The sequence below is a fragment of the Struthio camelus genome, chromosome 3 (genome assembly GCF_040807025.1).
Source record: "Struthio camelus isolate bStrCam1 chromosome 3, bStrCam1.hap1, whole genome shotgun sequence".
In the NCBI taxonomy this organism is placed as follows: Eukaryota; Metazoa; Chordata; class Aves; order Struthioniformes; family Struthionidae; genus Struthio; species Struthio camelus.
In genome coordinates this window covers 140268004-140291921 of record NC_090944.1, presented here as the reverse complement: position 1 = coordinate 140291921, position 23918 = coordinate 140268004, and the positions used below count along the sequence as shown (strand labels likewise).

Sequence of the window (23918 nt, the reverse complement as noted above, 5' to 3'; positions counted from 1 at the left end):
TTTACTGCAGAGTTGAAATACATCTCGTTTCTAAGAGAACAGAAAAGGGCCCAATACTCCTAAGTCTCTCTGTGAAAGATCTTCTCAGGAGCAGTTTTCAACCAGGCATGCGTGGAGAAGGGGGACTGTGTATTTTTCCCAACCAAAACAGAGCGTGCCCTTTGAGAAAGCTTCCAAGATTCTCGCATGTCATACTCACCCAAGTGATTTACTACTTGGTTTTTGGTATTGAGTATGCTGCTTTAAAACCTGTTCCAGATTAGACTTGGAACCAGTTTTAAATTGTTTCTAAAGGAAGTTACGACCGTACATAATTATAAAGATACTTAATTAACAAGACATGTTCTACAGTTTTTATGCTCCAAGTTTCATCAGCAGCCTGACCATTTTATACTAGGACTTGATCTTGCCATTAGGAACTAGGTGAGACTGTTATGAAGCTCCTAGCACATTTGCCCCAATGCCAAGTTTCTATTTCATGGCTGTCCCTGACCTTCTGGCTTAAATGACCCCTCAAAAGACACTCAAAGTCAGAAAGCTTGCTGGTTTGGGGTCAAAGTTTGACCCGACTTCCACTGAAACCAATATACTGGTCCAAAGTCTCTCAAATTCAGGTCTAGGTTTACTGCAAGTTCAGTTCAGTAAACTTGGCTAAAGTACCTACAGTTGGTTTCTCAAAGAATCCAAGTGAAATTGGGTCTTCAACTCACCTCAGACCAGTTAACAAACCCTCAGCTAGACAGGTCTCAGGAGGTTTCCTCAGCACAGGTTTCACTAGCAGCACCACTTGTAACATGATGTGCTCCCAGATAGGGAGATGAGATGTTGCAACTAGCTGCAACCAGCTGCTCTTGCCTCATGCTGGTTTCAAGGGACAGATTCCGTAACACATTTTGCTAAGAAAGCTGGTTTCAATTTAAAAAGAAAGAAAAAGAAAAATCTGTCTCTAAGCACAGCTTTGAATGTTCTCCTTTGTTAACTGACACAGTTAACGGGCCCCAGTATGACAATGAGTCTCTCATCAACAGCCTTCCTCAAGGGAACAAAAATGCAGTTTGTTATTAATCAGCCCAAAGAATAGTCAGTATGAATATACCTGACAGAATACAGCTTGTTGTGCAGTTGGTTTACAGAAAGGAAGAAAATATTAAAAAGGCAAATATTAACAAGGGTTCCCCTCTGCCAGGGCATTCCCTAGTGATCGCTTAGCTTTATTTGACCTTCATGGTCACACAGCACTGGGATACAGTGCGTTTTACCACCGGCAAAAGAAAAGTCATGTCAGCTTCTCTTTATTCTCCATATTTGCTTCCAAGAGAGCATCGACCACTTTGCCTGCCTGACAGCACGTGGTGATAAACACCTTGTTCATTAGAGGGCACAAGCAGCTTTTTTTAAAGCGTACGGTGCTGTTGTAGGAAAAGGTAACCCCAGCACCCTCTTAGCACAGCCACTGGTGAGTGCAAACGATCTGTCTACAGAGGACAAAGGCTTCGTCCCAATCTCTCTGAACTCAGTCACATACGCCACGTCACAAGGTCTCCAAATCCTATGTAATGCTGGTAGCAGCCACTTCAACGTGGCATGCGGACATTGCCCGGACTAGCCAGCAGCTCCGCTCCCAGCGCACGTGGCTGAGCAGAGCGGTGAAAGCAGCCAGCAGGGATTTTGCACAACCTAAGGCTTGAAAGCCCTCACGGATAACACAGAGATTGCGACTTTCCAGCACTGTCCAAACCATGCTATGGTGGAGACTCTGCCCGAGTCTATCCTGGAGGCGATCCAGAGAGATCTCCTCTTGCGAAGGCAGCTGGGGAGTCCGAGACACATTCCTCAGCCCTCATCATCCTCTCCCTCTTCATTTTTTTAATCTCCCCTTTCATACTCCTACCCTATGGAGGGAGGCACATGCCAATATGTGGAGCTGAGCTTGCACATCCATTTTGACAGCAAGTGTACTATTCATAGACGAGAATCATGATCCTTCACAGCTTAGATTTTAAGAAGAAAAAAAGAGAAGGAGAATGGTGGAAGTGTTACAAATTCCAATACAAATAGGCATATTTTCACACAATTAAAACAAAAACAGCTGTGGGTACAGACTCAAACATTTCCCAGGGGTACCTGAGGGTGCAGGAGTCGGGGGCTGCATGTACTCAGTAGTCCTAAATCAGTGTTTCTCTGCTGAGGTCAATCTGACTCGTGTCCACAGCTCAACCTCTGCAATACAGCTTTGCATTTGAGGAGGAAAAACATGAAGCTAACTGTAGTGTAAATACCAGTGAAACTAATCAAGTCTTCTGCTGTTAAGGCTGAAAGATCTATCTGAAAGATCTCTACATTCTTCACGGTAACAGCCAATTTTTTTTTTAAGTGATCAGTGACTGCACGCCTCAATTGCTTGATGCTCACCACGAGATGCTTAGAGAGGCCTTATTTTGAGGAAGAGAGTTGATCCTTTGAAAAGTAAGGACAGTTTACGCATTGATGAAAGGCACACAAAAATTGATATCCACAAAATCCTTGATTGGTTTCAATTAGATTTACAAAATGCAGTCAAGGAGGCTTGCTTTCTTAAATATAGCTTTTATTTTTTAATCTCACTGTATCATTCTCCAGATTTAGAATCTATTCTACCTTACTGTACCCTACCGTAGCTTTCATTTTTTTAATAATATTCTTAACACTATTAACCTACAAACACTCACTTTTCATCAACGTTTCTATTTGGAAGTAACTAAGAAATTAAAGGTAAATTAGTTCCTTGTTGAATTGCTTAAGGTAATATATCCAGTGTGTTAATCGTGATGTATGCAGCGTGGGGAGGGGAATAGAGAGGGTTGCTTTGTTGGTTTTTGCCTTTTTTTCCCCTCAGTGCCTAGCATATGTGGTAAGGCAACAGCAATAAATCAGAACAAAGGAAATAAAGTGCTAAGGCTTTAGGGAACATGTGTTTTAGAAGAAAAACTTGGCTCACCACTAAAAGCAGTATTGCCTTATAACGGATGTTTAAAATACAGAAGTAAAAGAAACAGACAAGATTATATAAATAATCCAGTGACTTACAGGTCTGCGCAGCTTTCAAATAATCCTGCAAGCCAGACCATCTTCTTGATTCTTTCTGGAACAGGCTGGAGAAGCACCACACTCTAGAAGAGCAAAAGCAGAGAGGCAGTGGTGTATCCCATCTCCAAGGAATATTGCAGCAGAACAGGCCGAATGCAAAGGTGCAAAGAATTAAAATCAACGCAGGCAATCGGCATATCCTTTTTCAGAATCAGGGCTCTACCGCTGCCGTTGACAGCCCTATTGCAAATCAATGTTTGCCAGAGATACGCAACCGGAGGAGTAATTTTCTTCCCTGAGATCCATACATCTCTCGCACCATAGTGGTAGGGCAGCAGTTTTCACACATCAAGAGGGGACACTGCTGACCTTGGGTAGGCAGGAGCATTATACAATAGCAGCAAAATTACTTTGGAGTAGATTTTCTAAAGTATCTAGGTGCCTAGCCATGAAGAGAGGTGCCTGGCAGGCACCTCCAAGCCACCTTGTCCAAGGCCTCGAGGCAGGCGAGACTCTTCAGCCTCAGTCCCTTAAATGGGAACTTTCTCCCTCTCTCCCTCCAATCTACTTCAGAACTTTGGAAATGACATTAAGGTGCCTCTTTGCACCTTCAGGCACCTAAATACCTCTGAAAGGGCTTTTGGGTTTCATGCGCTACCCCTCCTCTCATAGGCAGCTGCCCACGGGTCACCCACCTCGGCTGTCTCTGGGCTGGTGGCTAAGGGCCAGCCCTGGGCAGACTTGGTCTAAGGGCAGGAAAGCAATCCAGGCTGCTGGCAGGACGTGAGGAATCCCAGGAGGATGAAAAGGCTCCTGTTTGTCTGTCTTGTGCCTTTTAATGTTTTAGGATAAATAGCCTCTATTTCATTTAATGCAATCCCTTTGCTGCTGATGTCCTGCCCATACGCTTGAGGCCAGCTAGTCCAACGTTACATGAGCCCTATGTACACTTTGCTCATCATGCTGGTCTGCCTCTCTGAATTTTTGCCTTTTCCCTTCCTTTCTCGGTTCCAAGCTTACATAGAAATAAAGCCCAGATGCTAACAACTTGAGCTGTGACCTGGGTCACCAAAAGAGGAACCAGGAAAGTGTGTCTTGAGGGTGATTATTCGGCTTAGATCTGCAATGAGTCCTTCCTATAAGCAGCAGGGAGAGAAAAGGAGCCAGCAATGGAAAGCGCTCAGGAGCAAGGAAGGAGGAGCCGTGTCTTGCACCAGGCGGCTCCCTGGCTGGCTCAGGGACACGGGTGGGAGCAAGAGCATCCAGGTGCCGGCACCCCGCCTCCGGAGGGGGCTTTGAGTGGGGTACGCAGCAGGATGCATGAAACGGGTAGGGAATCACATGCATCTTGCAGGAGTCTGGGAGACGAGGAGGAGAAAAATCTAATTCTCTGCTGCTACAGGCTAGAAGTAAAACAGGTCGGAGCCAGCCCAGCCAGATTTTAGAGTTAAAACAAGATAAAATCGTAGTATCTGAAACCATAGTCTCTTCCCACAGCGGCCCTCAACTCCTGGGCTGAGCAGGAGGGAGTTTCCCTACCCAGACGAGCTCTCAGAGCTTCAGCAAATAAAAGCAAAGAGAAATCGGTTCTGGGTAGAAAGAGAAGGACCTTGGGCAGACTGAGGGACCAATGAGCAGGGAAGACACGGAGCAATTTAGAGCAGCTGGCCCACAGTATTAAACAGGATATTGCCAGTGTCAAAGGATAAACGTGTGAATGAGGACTCCAAAATCCTGTTGTTAATTTAGAAATAGGAAGAAAACAAGCAAACAAAAAACCCAATGAATCTGGGGTTTCTCATTCATTTCTTTCTGGCTCCTGAGCCTGTGGAGTATATTTGGGTCAGGTTTTCAATCTTTTCCTCAACATTATGAAAGAGAGAAGTGTACTTCTTAGTACTGCATTTTAATGAAAACTGGAAGTTTCCTCCTTGCTCTTTGTTTCAGGATCCAGGCCTCTGAGGACAGCTCAAAGTATTGTCGACTTGTGAGAAAATGGAAAATATGCAATATTGGAATTCCAGGGGTGGGTAATCATGGGTAAACTCAATACAGCCTTTTGATAAACCAGCCAAGGCTGAATTATTGTGAAAACAAAAAATCAATTTCTAATAGAAAAAAAAAACACAAAAAAACCTATACAAATCAATCTATTCCAAGTCTTTAAAGAATAAAGCTAGGTTACCCAAAGACTGTGTGCTCTATCAATAGCTTCAGCCCACTCTAGTTTGATTTTCTCCCTTTAAATGCAGAAAAAGTTTCCATTTCTTACAGCAGCCAGCACTGCATTAGACATCAGGGCGGCTCACGGATACAGCAAACGCCCATGCCTGTTGCTGAAAAGAAAATATCTTACACTAAACATTTACAGGAGAGCGCTTCATGACAGAAATGCATGTAATTTCTACCTAGTCTCAGTCAAAGGGAAGAATATAGTGGGAGTACCCCAGCTACTATGGCTGTTCTCGGTTGAGATCTAACAAAGAAACACTCTCTTGAAGTCTGCCTTAAGCGTAATACATGTGAGAAAGCTGCAAAGGCTGTGCCTCCGCCAATGCATGCATTTCTCATATGGCAGTTACGTGCATATCCAGAAAAAGGCCAGGCCAGAGCTTTGGGTGCTGCCAATCACCAGAGTTATCCGCAGTCGTAATCCGAGAGTAGCCAGCTTCGTCTTTGGGATGCTAATGGAGGATAAGCCGTAATGCCATGCAAGACCTACACAAATACACAAGCATCGCAACAAACTCTTTCCCCCTCGACATGCCTCTGGCCACCGTGCTCCATCTCCTGCACCGGAGCTCACAAACTGGGTCAGGGTAATCTCCAGCAAGCCAGCTAAGCTCCCTTTCTGCCTGCTCTGCGTTTTCTGCCGCAGAGCAGAACGCAGGGAACGGGGTCAGGATCTGGCCCCACTCACGCATAGTTTTAAAGATTATCATTCAGCAGAAGCTATTGTGAGGAGGAAAAAATGCTGATCCCAGAGCCTGAGTTATTTCTCTGACCCCGAGTGCTTTAAAACATAATATTTTATTTGGCCAGTTATAGAAAACATGTGGTAGAGCCTTCATTTTTTGCAAAGTTTGTCCTATAACACAAAAAGAAAAAGAATTGAACTTTTACTCCGCTTCTCTCTGCTATGCACATCCCTGCACCCACACAAGCTGTTCTCACTTGAATTTTAAGTTCTGAATGCATTTGAGAACGAGATTTACTCTGCATAAATAACAATCTCCCAAAAAATAACATCATACTATTCTGGGTGGGGGACAAACAGAAGAATGCTCCCATAAAAAGATTATACTCCAAATAAAATGGGAACATTCAAAATGAACAGTTATTAAAAAAAAGAGAGAGAAAGATAAAAGGCATCAAGCTTAGGACAGAGTGAAACGACAGAAACCACTCCTCTGACTCCTACTCTACTTAGCGGCTGCAGGAGAATTTAAGCGCTCAACAATCTTAGATCCCTTACCTGACTACAAGGCTGAGGGACTAATTTATGGCACCAGTTCTTTTGGGAAACCTTTTTTTTTCCAGAGTTCCTGTTCCAAATTTGACACAAATTCAGCCGCTAGGTGTGGCTTTTCCCTTGTTAAAAAAGGGATAGCATGGTTCATTCACCTCCCAGAAATCCCAGGAGTGTGAACAACCTCACAAAGACATTTGCAGGAGAGTTGGAGGCCGAGAGACATTATATCAGATAGGAGGAGCACAGTAGGATGGTTGCCTGCAAACCTCTGTTCGCTGTTTTCCCCAGCTTAAACCACTCCTCAACTCAATAACTGCAGGACCTATAATTCACCTCTCCTCTTCCCCTTTTGACCCGCTGGCTAGTCCCAAGCTGCTTCTGCCCACGAGGAACAGGCAAGCCTACAGGAGAAGGCCTCTTGGCAGCACCGTGCTCTGCAGTCAGCAAATCAATCGCCTTGATTAGTGGGTTTGCTAATCAGGCAATCAGTAACGCCCCAGTGAGCTCAGTGCCTGTGACCCAGCTGAGCGCCCGCTGCCGTTCTGCAGCTGGTGCTTGGCACAGCAGCAGCGAGTGACTCAGCCTCGCAGGAGCCTTTGGAGATGCCTTCCCCTGATTTATATCTGCAAGCGATTCATTGTGTTCAGACCGTATTGTTGGCGTCCCAGCTACGCTGTAAAAATCTGGAGTTAATAAACTCCACTTTCAGATAACAGTGGCTCTCTCCAGGGCTTTATAACAGAGGCCAGGCTCACTCCCATCCTGCCTGCTGGCGTGGTTCTTGGCACATTTTACATTTAAAAACCTCACAGTCACATAGAGAAATGACCCCAGGGAAAGCCTAGCTTCCCTATTCCTAGCTCTGGGCCTGAACCGGCGTCACAAGTAGCCCACTGCCCTCTTGCCTCACCTCCTCCTGCCCCTTAGTTTGCAGGAGAGCCCTCTTGGCAGCGGGTGCAGCGCCCGCTGTCCTCCAGCCCACATCCCTACTCCTAATCACGCAAGAAGCCTCCTGCATTGGCCGCTTTGGCTCCCTCCAAGAAAGGAGGGAACTTATAATGGAGACTTGAGCACTACAGGCCAGTGCTGTAACTGCTAGGCTGCTGTACCACAGGCACACGCTGCCCTCCCACCTTGGTGGCAATCTTAAAATCAAAGCGGCTCTGGTGCTTTGCAAGGGGCCCACACCCGGCTTGGTGCAGCAACAGGCTCCACGGGGAATTTAGGAAGCAACCTCTCACTGCCACGGTGCTTTGGTAGGAGCAAGGTGGTTTGGATATTCAGATCCAGAGAACTTGGGGCATCCCCTGAAGCAGAACTATAGGTGCTCCTGATGGGAATTCCCAGAAGAAGTGACCAAATGTAGCAGTCCCTTGAATCCAGGGGAATCTTTGAAATGTTACCTTTACTCTAGGTAACAGAAATCCTAGTGTCATGGGCGGCATCTTCCTGTGGCAAAGCAGCTCCCTCCTGAGAGACCTATTCAGCCACGCGCACTCCAGCTCCCCTGAGGGAACCTGTCTCGGGATATTTCTCTTCATGTAGCTATGGCCTAAATCTATTTCGGGTCTAGCCCTTAATCTCTGTGCCTCAGGTCTTCAGATGCAAGATGGGGCAAGTCTTCTTTTCCTCCCCCTTCCTGCAAGAAAGGGAAGAAGAGGCAAGCTTCTCTCTCCTGATTCATTCCGCAAAGCTGCAGTGGACAGAAAGGAAAGAGGCTTAAGGGGACAGAGCAATTGAGGGTGGCTTCCTCCACCCACCAGATAGTCACCCATCTACCTCCCAATCCTCCGCCACACTTTGGTGGCCTCGGTGATACTGTGCTTTCCTCCTCACAGGACTCGCTCCTACGGCCCTTGGAGCGGCCAGGAGCTTTCCTCACTACGTCAACGGGCTTGCGGCAGTCGGGCCAGCAGCTGCCCTTGTTTTGCTCAGGAGTAAGCTGCGTTGTAAACTGTTCAGGGAAGTGCTGTTATTTTGCAAGGCATCAAGTTCATTTATGGAGCTATATAAATAACAGGACCATCTCTACCACATGGGTTACGCGCCGCTAAGCAGCTGCTGCGTCTCTCTCCACAACTGGTGACATTTTGGAGTGGGTAAAGTGACTCATACATTACACTGCAGCCTTTATGCCATGCCAGATTTGTGGCTCATTTGTGGATTATCAGCCAAAAAGGGTGGAAGCAACTTTCACTTCGCAGCATCCCCACAGGACAGGTATGTTTTAAAGCTGGCTACATTTCAGCAGCGTGATTCATTTACTCTAAGCTGTATTTTCAGCTTGTATACACTGGATAGACATCAATGGAGCTCCACCAATTTACATCAGCTGAAGACCACGGCTCTATATTTCCATGGCACAGAGCACAGCCCTGGGAGGTTTTGAGCAGCTTCTTCCACAGCGCAGACCAGAGGCCCTTGTGGGTACTGAGCACTTTCCGAAAGGAACGGGATTTGCAGAGGCTGGTTTGCTTTGTGTCAGGCTAGAGAGGAAAAGGAGCAGCGTTAACAGCAGCAAATAACAAAAGCAGTACCATACAGGCTGGGTGCACTAAGATTGTCTGGGGGCAAAAAACAAAAACACTATGCAGCAGAAACTGGGAGGTGGGGTTGGAAGAGAGCTGCAGCAAGCACAAGAGAGCTCCTGACGTGGACAGCCAGCAGAGCAGGACGAGCCTGTGACATGCACCGGGTCCACAGGACAGACACAACCAGCATCACTAGCTTTTCATGCCAAGAACTGAAAGAATTAAAGCCCTTGCATTCAGAAATCCAGAAGCAAATTGGCAAACACAGAACATGCATGGGCAACTAAAGCTAATACTTAAATGCCTGTTCTGTACACAGTCATGAGCAGGGGCACCCTAGGTAGTGTTGGATGCTGGAGGCAAAGGGGCGTGTACAGTCCCTACCTTGTGCAATTAGGGTTAATGGGGCTACAGCCATCCTTCCTCTTGCCCTTCATGGAGATTTGCTCTTGCGTAAATCTCCCCATTCCAAACATTCACTGACAAACACCTCAGATCCTAGGTACAAGCACTAGGAAGCTTGGAAACTGCTATGAGAATTACATAGAGCAACAGAGTGATGCTGTGTGTTAAATATTGTGGTTCTCTAGAGGAACATGCACCCACAGATAGCAGAGCTCTTTACAAAACATGCCTGAGTATTAATAACCCTGTCTGCAAAAAGAGAACGTGAGTCACAGAGATTAAAGGCTGCCGCCATTAAAATTAAAACAAAAACTGCAAATGCCATAGGCGCCTAAAGCAAGATTTTGCAGAACGTGGGCACCTACGTTGAAAACTGCAATCCAGCAGCTCTGCGCTCCCGTTCAGCTGCTGCCCAGCTGCAGAGGTGTCTGAACTTGCCTGCTGCCTGCCAGCTTGACTCTCAGCTTCTGCAGGTGGCTGTTCTCCTGCATCTGTGCGTGTCCAGAGCTGCTCTAGCCCAAACCTCTTGGCTTTAAGGTGCACCTGAGCCTGGCACCCCTGGCCTGGCATCACCTCTCTCAGCCAGTCCCAGCGGTGCCCAGCCTGGGAGACGCAGCAGGAGCCCATCAGGACACAGCCTCCAGGTGAAACGCAACTGTGACCGCTACTATCCCCAAAAGAAATGCCTATTGGAGCAGCAGCCCAAAAGTTTCTGGATATTCCCCCAGGAACACCTCGACTCACATCGTTCCCTGAGCAGCACTCGTCCCCATCCTCAGCCTGTTCACCGGGTGCTGGCAGCACCCTGGCAGCCCTCCCAGAGCCCTGCTGCTGCATGGAGAAAAAGGTACAGCGAGCCCTGGGGCCAGAGTGAGAGCAAAAGGGAGCACGAGCCTGCGTTCTTGCAGGGAGGGCACCCAGTCAGGGATCAACTGCCCCCAGGCACTTCTCACGCAGCAAGCCGGACCTTGCACTTCGCCCCAGGCACGGGACACAGTTCCAGCACAGCGCCAGAGGAGCCTCGGCACCCGACAGGCAAGCCAGGCATTTAGCAGCTACATTCTACAAGGCCTTTCTTGGATCTGGTCCGAAGCATTTTGCAGCAGACCACATAGCACAGAAGAGCCGCAAAACTGGCCTTCAGTTACCTTAAAGCCATCCATAGCCAGGAATCTATACAGCAAGAGCTATGTTTTTCTCCGCAGCAGACGTTTTGCAACATCGTGGTGTCCCAGACAAGGGTAGCAGACTGCAGTCAGTGTCCAGCTCCTACATATCCCACACAGAAGCCAGGGCAACATGGACTGTGGTCAGCTGGGTCTTTTGTCATTTTTTCAGTTTAGCAGAGGCTTGAGGCAGAGCTTTGTTTCAGAAATCACACGCCTATTTCTTCTCCTCTCCTCCCGTTGCGGGAACAGAGTGGTTTCAGACAAGGAACAAAACACGGTCACTGCCTGTGGTAAACAAATGCTGACTCCCAGCTCCCCCCACACTGTAATCCTCCGCAGTTTTCTTAAACACAATCAACAGTCTGGCCTAGGGCTTACTTACCCACTTCCAAAATTCTTAGTCTGACAACTAATGATGCATTAATCACAGTCAGAGTGTGAGCTTTTGTTTCTGCTACTCTGTAGGCAACTGTCAGAATCACAAAAGATTAATTATCGCACCAGCTTGGATACAGAAATGTGGATTCCCTCTGCAGACAGACTCTTCATCAGATGTCTTATCGGCCCGTTCACAAACCACTGCGCTCTTCAGAAAAAAACACTGGTTCTTCCACTCTTCCTGGCAACCAAAAGAAAACTGGCCTCATTCTGTTTCTAGACATTGGATTCACTCTGCTTCATTGGCTCAATGTCTTCTAACTCTGCTCCCTCCCTCCCAAACACCGGTCCTTTTTCAGCCTCACAAATACCACTGAGAGAGTCTTATTCTCTGCAGGGAGCCAAGGATCACTAAAGCCCTGGGGCACTGGCCCATTTCAGTCACCCCAGTCCCTTCTTCTTTGACCACGTGGGAAGGTATCTCCTCCTCTCTCCTTCATATGATCTTTTCTAGGATTCAGTTTTAACCTTCCGGCGTGAAAGATTATGAACAAAAGACACCTGTCCTCCATCCAAAGCTCATGGGACAATGAATAAACCCAGGAGCACTCTCCGAGAGGCACACTCCTCTAAGAGCTGCATCTCTTCTTACTACATCATTTGAAAGAGCTGTGACAGCGTGAAATACACTTTTTCTTTTGCATCTTGGAATCTGGACCCAGCTGCCCACAAGGAACTGACACAACCGGAATATGGAGAGACACTGCGACTCATCCACACGTGGCAGTTTTAAGAATTTATGCGCACAGATGAAGCGCTGAACTCCCCTGGAGGGGATGTAGTTCGTGCCAGGGAGATGTTCCACATGGGTGCAGCTGTTTCCAAAAGGGAAAGGCTGTATCGATCTCAAGGATCTAAAGTGAGAATAAATAAGAAATAGCTCATTTTTACTCAATTGCAAACTGGTTCAAAAACAGGTATGCCAGGCCTGTGTGCAATGCTAGCCCCAGAGCCTCTTCTGCAGCACTTGTCAGTCAGGAGAGCCTGTCTCGGTCGCCCTTTGCTGCTGGGCACTGTCTGAGAAAGCACCTTTTCTCCTTCGATTCAACAGCTGTCTAAAAAGCAGTTGTGAAGATAAACGAGTTTACTAGGAAAGAAAGAAGAAAGCATCTCTCTGGGTGAGTGGAAAATCAGGTGACAGACCCCTGAAAGACAGAAAGGTGGAAGACTGTGGAGACATGGAGCATAAAATCAATGAGGGACCTCTCTGGTCCTGGGCAGGCACATAAATGACTCTCACTTGAGGCAGCTCTGCATTGCCTGCAGAGCAAAGTAGCCAGGTTGGATTCACGGTGTGTGTGATGCAGAGTCTTCTTAGGACACGTGGCCGGTCCAACGCGTTGGCCTGGCTGCCTGCACACAGGCCAACTGCATGCTTGAAATCTACCACTCCAGTGCAGCCATGCTTTTCCAGATACTCTGCGGATCTCAAAAAGCAGCATCCAAAAGTTCCCACTATGAAAGTCCCCTTGCAGTTCGCTCGGGAGATGCCCCTTAGATTGCTCCCAGCCCAAGCAAGCTCTGCCTCCTGTAAAGGGGCCTGAAGGCTCAGCACCTACCATAGCCTGCAGCAGCACCTTGTCACCAGGGTGCTGGGTTAGCCCTGTGCGCTTTTTTTGTAGTGCGTTGAAATTATGACATGCCTTGAGCTGTGTTTTTACGATATCCCTGCAGAGGCTAAATGATACTGTTTTAGCGATAACAGGAACTGCCAGCTGCTGGCACAGCAGGTCCTCCAACTCCCCCACACCGTAACAGTGACATGAGACTGCTCTCATCTGGCTTTTTATCACATTACATTTGGAGAGAGCATGCAAAACCCTTTTCTTTGCTGTAAATGGGCATCATTCCGCCTCACGGAAGCACGCAACTCCAATGATAATCCAGGAAGGTGCTTGTTTCTTAATAGTAACTTTTAATATTAAAAAATGCTTTCCAAGACAGGAAGAAAATTGGTTTTTGAGTAATACCCTGCTAGTATTTAAACAGGGAGAGTCTAAATAAGCGTCCCCAAGCTCTTCTCAGCTTCGAGGAACGGGTTTTAGCCACAGTGTGGAACTATGCATGTCTTCTAGAGAGTTCCCTGCTCTCTTTAGCTATTACTGCTGTCAAGCACATACATATTTTTGGTGGGCCAAATTCTGATGCTGTTAGTGCCAGACTGCGCTTGGCCTTTTATCGGGGTTTCTGTGAACAAGTCTTGTATAACTGCAGCTGGAAATCTGATGCATTTGGAAGGCAATTTTTGAAGCGACAGCTCCAGGAGTCATGTGTTAACACTTATTCCAAAACACATTCAATTCCTAGTCCTTCTGATGGCTGAGAAAAGTTTGCTTAGAGAAGATTAAAGTATAAAGCATGAAAGCCTAGCACCAAAATGCCCAGGCAAAAGTTATTATTCATAAATGCCGATGATATCAAAGGCAAACTCACCGTTTCTCAGGATGTGTTCCATGGATTTCGAATGCTTGGGTCACAGTCTTCCTTCCACTTAAACTAGTCCTAGGTGTTAAGAGTTGCTTCAGTTCTTGTTGCCCTCTCTTCCTTAAAGGACTGAGAAGCAGGAACAGACAAAAATCAAGCAGTAAACAAAATTAATTATTTGTGTATGGCACAGTAGTTTTCTTCTAACAGTCTTTGAATGTGTGGGCTCATTTACACAGGGAAAACAGCTGGCACAGCTAATGCAATATAATTATATTACCACTCATATAACTCACATTGAAACTGTGTATTATAAGAATATAAGAATATTAATATAAGAATATATAAGAATATCCTTTCCTGTTGGGAGATTTAGCTTATACCTCGTTCCAAGAGAAAAATCTAAAGCAGGAAAAGAATGCTTATTCCCAATTTGCAATTCTCCAAGAATTATACTGCTGGAGCTCTAAATGTTCAATTTATACCAGGAAATTGCCTCCTGTACACAAATTCTAGAAATTACTGTAATCCCAGCATTGCGAGGGATCCCCACTTCTTGCTGGGTTTCGAATCCTGCTCTGGCCAGAGCTTCCCAGCCTGCTGTGCAACTTATAAACCTCCTAGACAGTGGTTGATTCTGCTTACAGCTTTACTTCTCATATACTTATGAATTTTAATTGACCTGACTGGTTCCAGTTGCCAGCTGACACAAGAGAAAGGACAGATCGAGGCACCCAGACTAGCCCGCACCCTTCGCCCTCCCCATCTCCCACTGACAAGTCTATTTGTGCTGGAAATAAACTGCTTTTCTTGGAGAGAGCCACTGGCAAGCTTCAGACTCTCTATGAAGGGCACAGCAGCCTCAAAGAGAGTCATTTTAACTCAAATTTCAAAGTTCTCGCCAAGGATCTTTGGAGGACTGGAAATGCTCCTGGGAGTGGTGGGGAAGGGAGGAAGAGGAGGGAAAGAGAAATAAGATTTGCCTTCCCTCCCCACGCTTGGTGGAGTCATTCTGCGCCTGTCTACTCTCTTCCATCACATTTCTGCTTGTAGCTGGAAGATCCCCGCCTCACGAGCATATTTCAAATGACTCATTAGCATTTGCATACGCATGCCAGATGCTTTCTTTTTTAATAAACAAACAAACAGAAATCTCAAACGTCCTCTGAGAGATGGAATATTTTTCCTGCAGTGAAGACCAGACTGGTTGCTGGTGCTGGAACGTGAAGGAAGGTAAAAATTACGAACATTTCTCTTCCCCTCCTTGCCCCTTCCCCTGCCACGCTGGTCATACAGACTTTGGGTAGGGGTTGAGGTACTGAGAGACGTTACACCACTTCTTTCCTCTTGCACTAAGAGGAGCCCAGACTGTGCTTTCTGGCCACCTGAGTTAACACAGCTGATGAGACTCTATTTACATACCTGCTGAATCCTTCAGTGGGTGCTTACCAGCACATCTGCCTGTGCAGCAGCCCCCAGCTGAAGGAGGCAGGACTCGAGGGCACCACAGAGGCTTTGGCAGTATTTTATGGCTGAGGATTCCTAAGCTATCCAGATGCTTTTGTTAATTTTATCCCAAATCGTTTTTCTTCCAATATTTCACTCCATTTATTGGAAGTCAAGCACTGTGATTCCCCAAAGAGGATATTTTGACAGTTTTTAGCCTGGCTGTGCAGTTTGAGTTTTGGTTTAAGTTCTGAAAATTACAGCGTTGTATGAGGAATGCCTGAGATAAAAAATAGCTGTGCCCAAACGGGCAACGATGGAGCTTGGAGTCAAAGAGCTCAGATCCAAAATCCCAGGCAAGGTGATGCCAGCAAGGAAGGAGTAATCTATACGTTGGCACTGCAAGCTTTGCTCCCACTCATCAGCTCTCACTGACTACGGAAATACCTGCAGATCTCTATGCACACAGGGTCTCTGTTGTGGCGAACTGTTCATACATGCTGAACTGATTCATCATCAGCAATCTCTATAAAATTTTTACTTTAAAGTGAAGAGCATATTCCTTTTCTGTCTTGTGCCAAGGCATCAGCTACTGTAAGCAACAGGGAATCATGCAAGTGTTCTACAAGATGTGACTAGAATACGTTCCTTCTGAAGTCCTCTAATCAGAAGCAGTAATGTATTCCTTTTTTCCCCTAAGACTTGGAAATCACATTTTAAGTGCCTGCCACAGGACTGTCAGGATCAGCATTTCAAGAAGCAACTCAGCTTTTATCAACATTCAACAGCATTGTAATTCAGAAATAATTAATGTAATATTAAAATAGAGTTATCAAGAAAGGTAAGACTGTAAGCGTTCAACATCAGATTCATTTAGTATTTACAGCACTAACGTGATCAGCTTGAAGTCTTTTAACATACACATCAGCTTCAGTGGGACATCTCACGGCAGTCAAGAGCAGTTCAGAAGCGCGCCTCGTTCTCTGTGTGCCACCCTTACGTTCTCTAGAGCTCCTTAACATGCTCCATGGAGTGTCATCTTGCAAAGTTGCTGGATGTCTCTGTGTTAAATGAGAGAAGAAAAAAATAGGAAAATTTCTGTAAAATTCACAGACACTTTCACCATGATATACACCAGATGAATACATCACAGCTCACTAACTATGCTATATAGATATATAATACATACACTATATGTATGAATGACAGGTGAAAATGATAGATAGTAGTCTACAGATTTATATTTTTCTATCTATACACACATAGCTATGTGAAAGGATATATAAAAAGCAAATTCATACATCCATTCAAGAGAATCGGGAAATGAGCTGTGGCTTTTACGGAAACTGTTTCGTGACTTAAAGTGGACACATTGGACAACTTGATGCGTATTGCGTGTATACAAAATTATATGCACACATTTAGCTACACCTGTATCTATGTAAAATATTTAAATACATTTAGTCCACGGTTTTGTCTCATAACAGAGGAAGATGGTTAAGCTACACTTCTCAACATCTGGAAAGAATTTAGCATCTTTGAGGGCAACCAGCTACCAGCCCAATTCCTGCATTTCTCTTCCTTTGGTTTGTAGGGTACTTCATCACAGCCAGCAGGAAGAGGAGCGCGAATCCTTAAGGGGCTCGGCTGAGCAGGGTTGCAGTAAACTTCTAGTGTTTTTTTTTTAAACATGCCAACGCTGCTAACTCAGGCTGACGTTAGCAGGAATAAGGTGCACGCTTGAAAATCCCCACGGCCACTAAGATGTCATTTGTAATAGCATGGCACACACAACAAAGCGTCAGCAGCCAGGATCCCACTGAATTTCAGTGGAACAGGGACACAGTAACAAAGCCCTGTTCAGCAAGATAAGCACAAAAGGTCTAATTCTGCCCCACTGATAACAGAGCTGCCATCAGCAGTGCTCAGGGCAACGTGTGACGGATCAAGACTGTAGGGAGAAGACAATTCTAATCCTACCGTGACAGCCTCAAGCAGCAGCGACCACACGTACTGTAGTCTCCTTGCTATACAAGGGGCTTTAACACTCCGCTAAACACATCTTGAATGAACCTTGTATCTACCAAAAATAAAAGCTTTTCCTATAAATAAAATAACGTTAAGTAACTTGTTCCCATTAGTCAGTGCTAACAATCTGTTGCCTGATCCTATGGCCAGCTATGCAGTTCCAACAGGCTGGGGCACCTGGGAAGAACTTTCCCTGTGACTGAGACATTTCTCCACGTCAAAGCCTCTTCGCTGCAGAGATATGGGACCTCACAAGCCACTTTTACAGCTTAAGAAGATGTGCTCCCACTGAACTGAAGTTACACCACTTTTTAGCAAGTACCATGCTCATTTGATTGCGCACAGACCAAGTGCTATGGAAAAATGTAAATATTTTTATGGCCTCACTTGCTTAAAAGCCTGTGAGGCCAGCTGGCTAAGTGGAAAGGAATGCTCTGCACACATAGCAAAACAAATGTAATGAAACCCAGAACTCAGAGGTATTCTTTAACCCAGAGATGGAGTGCTTTGCATTGTCAAACGCGAGTTGTTTAGTACACCACAAAGACAGCATGAAAGTCTAGATGACACAATTAATAATGAACTCTCCAACACAAAGTACTGTCACCATGAGCATGACCTCACTCTCTTCACGCACAGCATAAAAGCTGGCTTCACAAAGCTATTCAGTCGTCTCGTCTTGCCTGAGCATTTGAGAAAGCTGCTAAGTGCCCATTTCACTCTGCTTCAGCGGGAGGGTTACAGCAAGGATGAAGCCAGGCGCCTCTCTGAGGTGTCCAATGGCAGGACGAGGGACATCAGGCACAAGTTGGAAGATGGAAAATTCCACTTAGAAATTAGGAGAAATATTTTTGCCACAAGGGTGGTTAAACATTGGAGCGGGAAGGCCGCAGGATCTCTATTCTTGGAGATGTTCAAACCTCAGCTGACATAGCCCTGAGCAACCTCATCTAACTGGGCCTGCATGAAGCAGGGCTGGGATGTGGGACGTGCAGAGGCCCCTGCCAGCCTCTGTTATTCTGAGAGTTTTGCTTATCTATCCCAAAAGGGCATTTTTGAACAAAGTAGTTGTCACTATTTCTTTTTTTGCCTGTATCCACACTGACTGGCTGCTGCAAACACCACATGTATCCCTGCGATTGCGTATGGCTTTGACAGCAAAGCTCTGCCCCTTTCTACATGCTGTAACTGTGCACCCTGTGTGATCCTCACTGCCCGAGGAGCCCACCCCAGTCATGCAGGGTGCTCCTGCTGACACTCACCCATCCAGAGTGCACAGGGGCTTGAATACTTGTTTAACAACAAAATCACCTTCATAAAAAAAGTCAATGGAAACCTTGAGCCAAGGTCCCCAAGTTGTCACTGCTATGAGTCTCCATTAACTGCACTCCAAGGCCACTCAAAATTACCTCTCTCTGCACAATGCTTCATAAAGACCCTTTCTGGTGAGAAGTACAGCGTTCTGCCTGCTAGGTACCAGGTCAACAAGGAAAAGTGTGTGTGTGGGGGGGGGGGGGGGGGGGCGAATCTCCGCTTGGCAACAACACACTTCAGCAGTAAGATCACAAGTGGCCAGCCAGCACCACCATCAGTTGACAAAAATCGAAGGTAGCCTAGAAGATCTCCCTCGCCCTGTTCTGTTCCTCAATACAATGTTCAAATCAGCTCATGAATGTCGTAACATTTCATTTATGTTATACCTCCTGTCTTTCCCAATGTTACAGCCCCAGCTAAGCCCAGCCAGGGGTACAGGGACCACTCGTTCCCCTCACATGGCTATGCCTGACAGCACTAACACTAAACGCTAGAATACAGCTCTAGCAGGGCCAAGAAAGTTACACTAAATGTAAAAACTTTTGGAAGACAGCCTATATCCAACACTGGAAAAGAGGGAAGAGAGATAAGCCCTACACAAACCTTGGCAGGATATTAATGTCCTTAATTTCTTTAGATATGTTTACTTACTTATATCTTTTCACATCATCAATGACTATGGAGTTCAAGTTTAACCTGGGGAGGAGAGAATAAAAAAAATGAAAAGACTCATGCAGATGCATTATAAAAGCCTGTCTAAAAATATTAGAGCCATTTTTACAGGTAAACATTAAAACCATTCCATGTTGTTTCTTCAGATAAAAATATTGTAATTAAGTTAAATGTCAGGTTACTCCTCCACCTTGCAATTTTCATACTGGATAGTTTCCATAGGCATCGGTATCGAGGGAGAGGCATGACTCAAACCATGATTTCCTACTCAGAGGGTCCATTTCACACAATCCCCTTCAACTGGAGGCTCTCAGTAAATGCAACCACATCGCTTCCTTGGCATTGCTGAAAATACAGAGAGGCAGAGCTCAGCTCCACATTTCTCCCCTGTCTTAGCCTGTTGTCACCTCTCCCCATGACATGCACCGAGATACTTAACCTTTTTCCCTTTGACGTGCCTGTGAGTTTCCCCACTTAACAATTACCCAGTCTTGTCCACGTGCTTGCAAAAAAAGCAGGTAGACAAGGTTTGGCTGCTCTAGGGCCTAAGAGCACAAGTTTCTTGAGGCTTGAGCCAGCATAATTTTAATTGCAAGGCACCAGGTCTTCAGCTCTGTGGGGAAGGCATACCAGCTGCACACCCTAAAGCCTGCAGCCTCCCCATCCCCAGTCTTTGACATCCCAAGCTGTGCCAGCGCTATGAGTCCTTGCGAGGTTTTCCCCTCGACTCTGGGGCTCACGCCGCTTTGTTGCTCCCTGCAGAGCAGCCCTGTCCTTCATATCGGGGAGATATGCCACCTTAGCCCTCAAGGCACCCTCCCCGCTTTGCATGGACCCTTTCTGCCCAAAGGCTCAGGGAGGCTCACCCTTTCCCCTTGGTTACCTCCAGCAGCCTCTCTGCTCACTGACCGGTGACTTTAAATTCCCTGGCTTGTAAATGCTTTTTAGGAAACTTTACACATGTTCGAGTTAGAGAGGCTTTTGGAAGCCAAACACAGCTGCAGCAGCTTGTGATGGGGCCGTGGAGGCTCTTTCCCTTAGGCTTTTACACGGCCTTCCTCCCCTTTGCTTACTCTTGAGGGCTTCAGTTATGGCTGTGCTTGAACAATACACCCTGTGTGCACATTTCCCATTTGGTGCACAGACCTGTAAAACACTTTTAATACGTGATTTACAGTCGTGCAGGCTTGGAGCGAAATTGTTACCCTTACAAGCTGAGCAAGGATGGACTGGCTGAACGCACGTAGGCAGGGCAAGGCGGCAGCGGACAGGCAGGGCAAAGGCTCTCGTGTCACTCCCATCAGATCCAGGACTCCACTACTGCAGCCTAAACAAGCAGTAAGGAAACGCATCACTCCTCCCTAAGCTGGCATTAGCCCCTGAAGAGCAGTCCCATTTCCAAAAGTGGCATCTTTTGGGGATAAGCAGTGTTGGTGCCTGCTGACTTGTGATTAGAGATGGTCAAAAGCAGAAAATAACCAAAAGCTGCCACCATGTTTGCTTACCTTTCAATGTATTCAAACTAAATCTGTTTGGGACCTTTTCTTCCTCAAGAACACTGCAAAGAAACCTACTGGGAACATAGAGGGAGTAGAGAAAACAATGGCATTCTACTTGCACTGAATACAGAAAAAAGCTGATGGTTTTACAATGGAAATGTATTTTTTAAAAGGAATGTACATGAAAAATATTTAATTTAGAAACATCAGGCAGTCTAATTTGTCATCATTAAAGGTCCTTACATGATCTTTCCAAATGCTCAAATAACTACATTAGACGCAATGTCCTATCCAAATCCTAACTCCTTATTAGATTTCAATAGTTTCAACTGGACAGTATAAAACTCCTGTCCTAAAATACTGTTACCACATGCAGTTACAGCAGTAGGGGAACGAGGCAACGCCATACTATGCAGCTGATCAGCAGATGCAGCATTCAAATCTTGCTCACAGTGAAAGGCATTATGATATGGAAGATTGCTATGACTTGTTTTTATATACAAGATGATGTAAACTCCATTTCAAGTGCTGACAAAACACACTTAACCACATTTTTGAGGCTATTCTACAGTGTTGCTACAGCGCAAGTGCAGAGAAAGGTTTTAGAGATCTTTGAAAAGTACAGTTGGGATGATTTATTTCACATGCTGAAGCATACAAGACAAGCACAGAAACGCAAAAGGCTCCCCAGACTCAGTCTTATAAAGATCCTTGGTGGGGGGAATCCTTAAAATAATCAAAAATTTACAGGGTTTTTTCCTTCGAAAACACCTCGTCTCTGCTAGCAACAGTTTCAAGGATCCAGAGTTTGACGCCTGTTTTGGACTGCTTTCTACCACAAGGCAGGCAGCTGCTAAAGCAAATCAGCACTAAGTGATGCTCAAATGGCATTTAGGCAGAGTGTAACAGCGCAGGAGGGATGTGTCTGTCGGGCTCTCCCCGAAGACGCATCCATGTTCATGGCCGTAGGACCGCCGTTCCGGCCTGCTTCCCGTGCATGACCATGCTGGCACAACAGCTACCCCAGGCCTGGCAAGGATCAAATACACAGGAAGATTTAGCAAGGCGGGGAAGAGCTAGGAGAGTTTCATCCATGGGCACCGAGTGGTAGCACTGATTTCTGTGCCACGCAGCACCGCTTCCTCCGCTTCCGGGAAGATGCAGCTGTCCTTACCGTGCAGGCTGCAATGAGGAAGGTGTCTCCAAGGCCAGGCTCGCAGCAGCAGAGCTCGCAAGCACAGCGCCACCGCTGCTGTCCACAACTGCCCTAAATCGGAGATTTGGGCCACTCCACGGAGATTGGTTCAATACTCACAGGCAGTCTGATGGGAAGTAAACAGGTCTCCCATGGACTCTTGATACTTGCTGCTCCCGTTTTGCAGTGCTAACAGCGACGAGAAGCTTGCCCTGTTCAAGTGGCAGCAGTGCTAGGAATAGCTCCTCTTGTGCCCCTGGGCCAGGGCCATTTCTTTCACAAGAAAGAACAACGGTTTAGCGATTACAGTCTCTGTGCGAGAAGTCGGCACCTCCCCTTGCTGCCTAGAAATTTTGCGTTTCTCAGTTGCACCTATCTGCAGTGGCTAAACTGATGGAAGGTTCCTCCAGGCTTTTAGGAAAAAGGGTCATTAACGCATTATCTGAATCTCTGGTGCTTCTAGGACAGAGTAGAAAGTATTTGGGGTGGAAACTGCGGGACTATCTGGTTCTAGCTGGGCTTGAAATTGCATCAGACAGCACATTCTCAGTGCTGCAAACATGCTCTGATACACCCAAGCACAAGGTGTACAGAGAGACTCCAGAAATAGGTTGGAGGTCTTATTTTGCATTTTTTGCATAAAGGTTCTCCTTTATTTCAGCCATTTCATCCATCTCATGTCAGCTTGCTGAAACAGTCTTTTTTTTTTTTTTTTTCTTCCCAAAACCAACTCCTGGGGACCACAAAGGATTAGGCAGCCCGCATCTTTGTAAATAATGACATTTCTCTTGGCATATTGATTATCAATACTGCCATTGCAGACACAAAAACAGGTTCCAGAGAATGCCAGGACTCTTAAATAAAAAGCTGTCTTTTAGCAGAGTTATATTTTCTAGTTACAGTTGGAATAAAACAGGCAAAAGTTGTCCCTTATTCCCCTCCTGCTTTTCTCTTCTACAGATCCAAATGTCAACATTAAAATTTAAAACTACCACAAAATATGTTCCCTTGAGTTTTGCTGCTCTCTTAAATGAGCTTTTCAACCAGAAACTGGCAGAAGCCTAAATATTCACTGATGGTTCAACAAAGGTGTAGGGAAGAAGCCTTCACTCTCCACTACATAAATATTTTTGCCTAAAACTGGCCAACTGCTTGAACAAGAAACTATGGCACATAAAATGATGAAAAAGCATAGCTCGTATCAATTTACTGTAGGAGCAGAGAGGGAGGAAATGAGAGAGCATATGTGTGAGTGTGCGTATGTGCACAGGCAACAACGTAGTTCAAAAATTCATTGTAGAAACAAAGTCAAGTAATCTAGCATCAAAAGGTGTCAGAATTGAGGTTGCTTGTACAAACTTCTTTTGCCCTTCCGGCACATTTCCCTTATGCTAGGGCCTGACACTTCATAACCAAATGCCATATTTTCCCATCCCAGATCATTCAGTGCTTAGGAGGGGTGGTACTAACTGAATAAGAAGTTATTTGATATTTGATCCTCATCACTCAAGTGCATTGGCTGATGTCTTTCTTACTGTGCATGGTTCCAGAGCTTCTCTGAACACAGTACTTTTTATTTTCAATGTGGTCATCAGTTAGATGCCTATTCCTACAGAGCCTGAGTACTTTGCCAGTACTAACGTATTTAATCGTGCAGCTCCTTGGTGAAAAAAGGAATGGTATTTATTCTTAATTAGGAGAGGAGGAAGTGGCCAGAGAGATGGTCAGAAGTGTCCTCCTACGATACCACCTAATCTGGGATTGTTAGAGGCTGACTCTTCAGAGGGGACTCCATCCTGTAACGCTTCCTAGTGCCTACCAGGGAGGGAGGGATCAGTAACACCCTTGCCTGGTGACGAGATCACCTTTTCCTCTTGGGAGCTGCCACCATCAATGCCCACACTACAGTCATCTCAGGCTCAGCTACACCCCAACCCTCTGTCTCCCTGGGATCTACCTGCCGATCAAACGAAGCATCTGTTACCACAGCATATGGAGGAGCCGGGGGTGAAAGCAGACTGCACTTATGCTCCAGGCCCTGCCTTGGTTGCCAGTTCATTAACGGGTGAAATTCAAAATGCTAATCACAATCCACAAAGCTACAAGTGCTCTGGGGTCAATTAGCTCTGTAACTGCCTTGCCCTGGATGCCTCACTGCAACACGCCTGAAAAACGTTTGCCAGCCCCCCATCACAGATTTCCTGGGAGCAGCAGAGTAACGTCTTTTGCCTTTGGACCTCACTTCAGCTGAAATGAATT

At 46.0% G+C, this 23918-nt stretch overlaps 1 protein-coding gene across 11 annotated transcripts in view; it reads right to left on the bottom strand.

Moving 5' to 3' along the window:
* Positions 1 to 23918, bottom strand: part of EHBP1 (EH domain binding protein 1) — a 283064-nt gene that overhangs the window by 239879 nt on the left and 19267 nt on the right. For 3 of the 11 annotated variants that reach the window (XM_068940601.1, XM_068940594.1, XM_068940597.1), the window contains exons 1-2: positions 8310 to 9009; positions 3067 to 3149 (exon numbers count right to left, since the gene is read on the bottom strand). The gene's annotated coding sequence lies outside the window, so the exon portion shown is untranslated. Of the gene's footprint in view, positions 1 to 710; positions 784 to 3066; positions 3150 to 8309; positions 9025 to 10218; positions 10329 to 13514; positions 13635 to 15872; positions 16013 to 18944; positions 18990 to 23918 lie in introns of those variants that run through there. The other 8 variants (XM_068940612.1, XM_068940615.1, XM_068940619.1 and 5 more) reach the window with 5 other exon arrangements.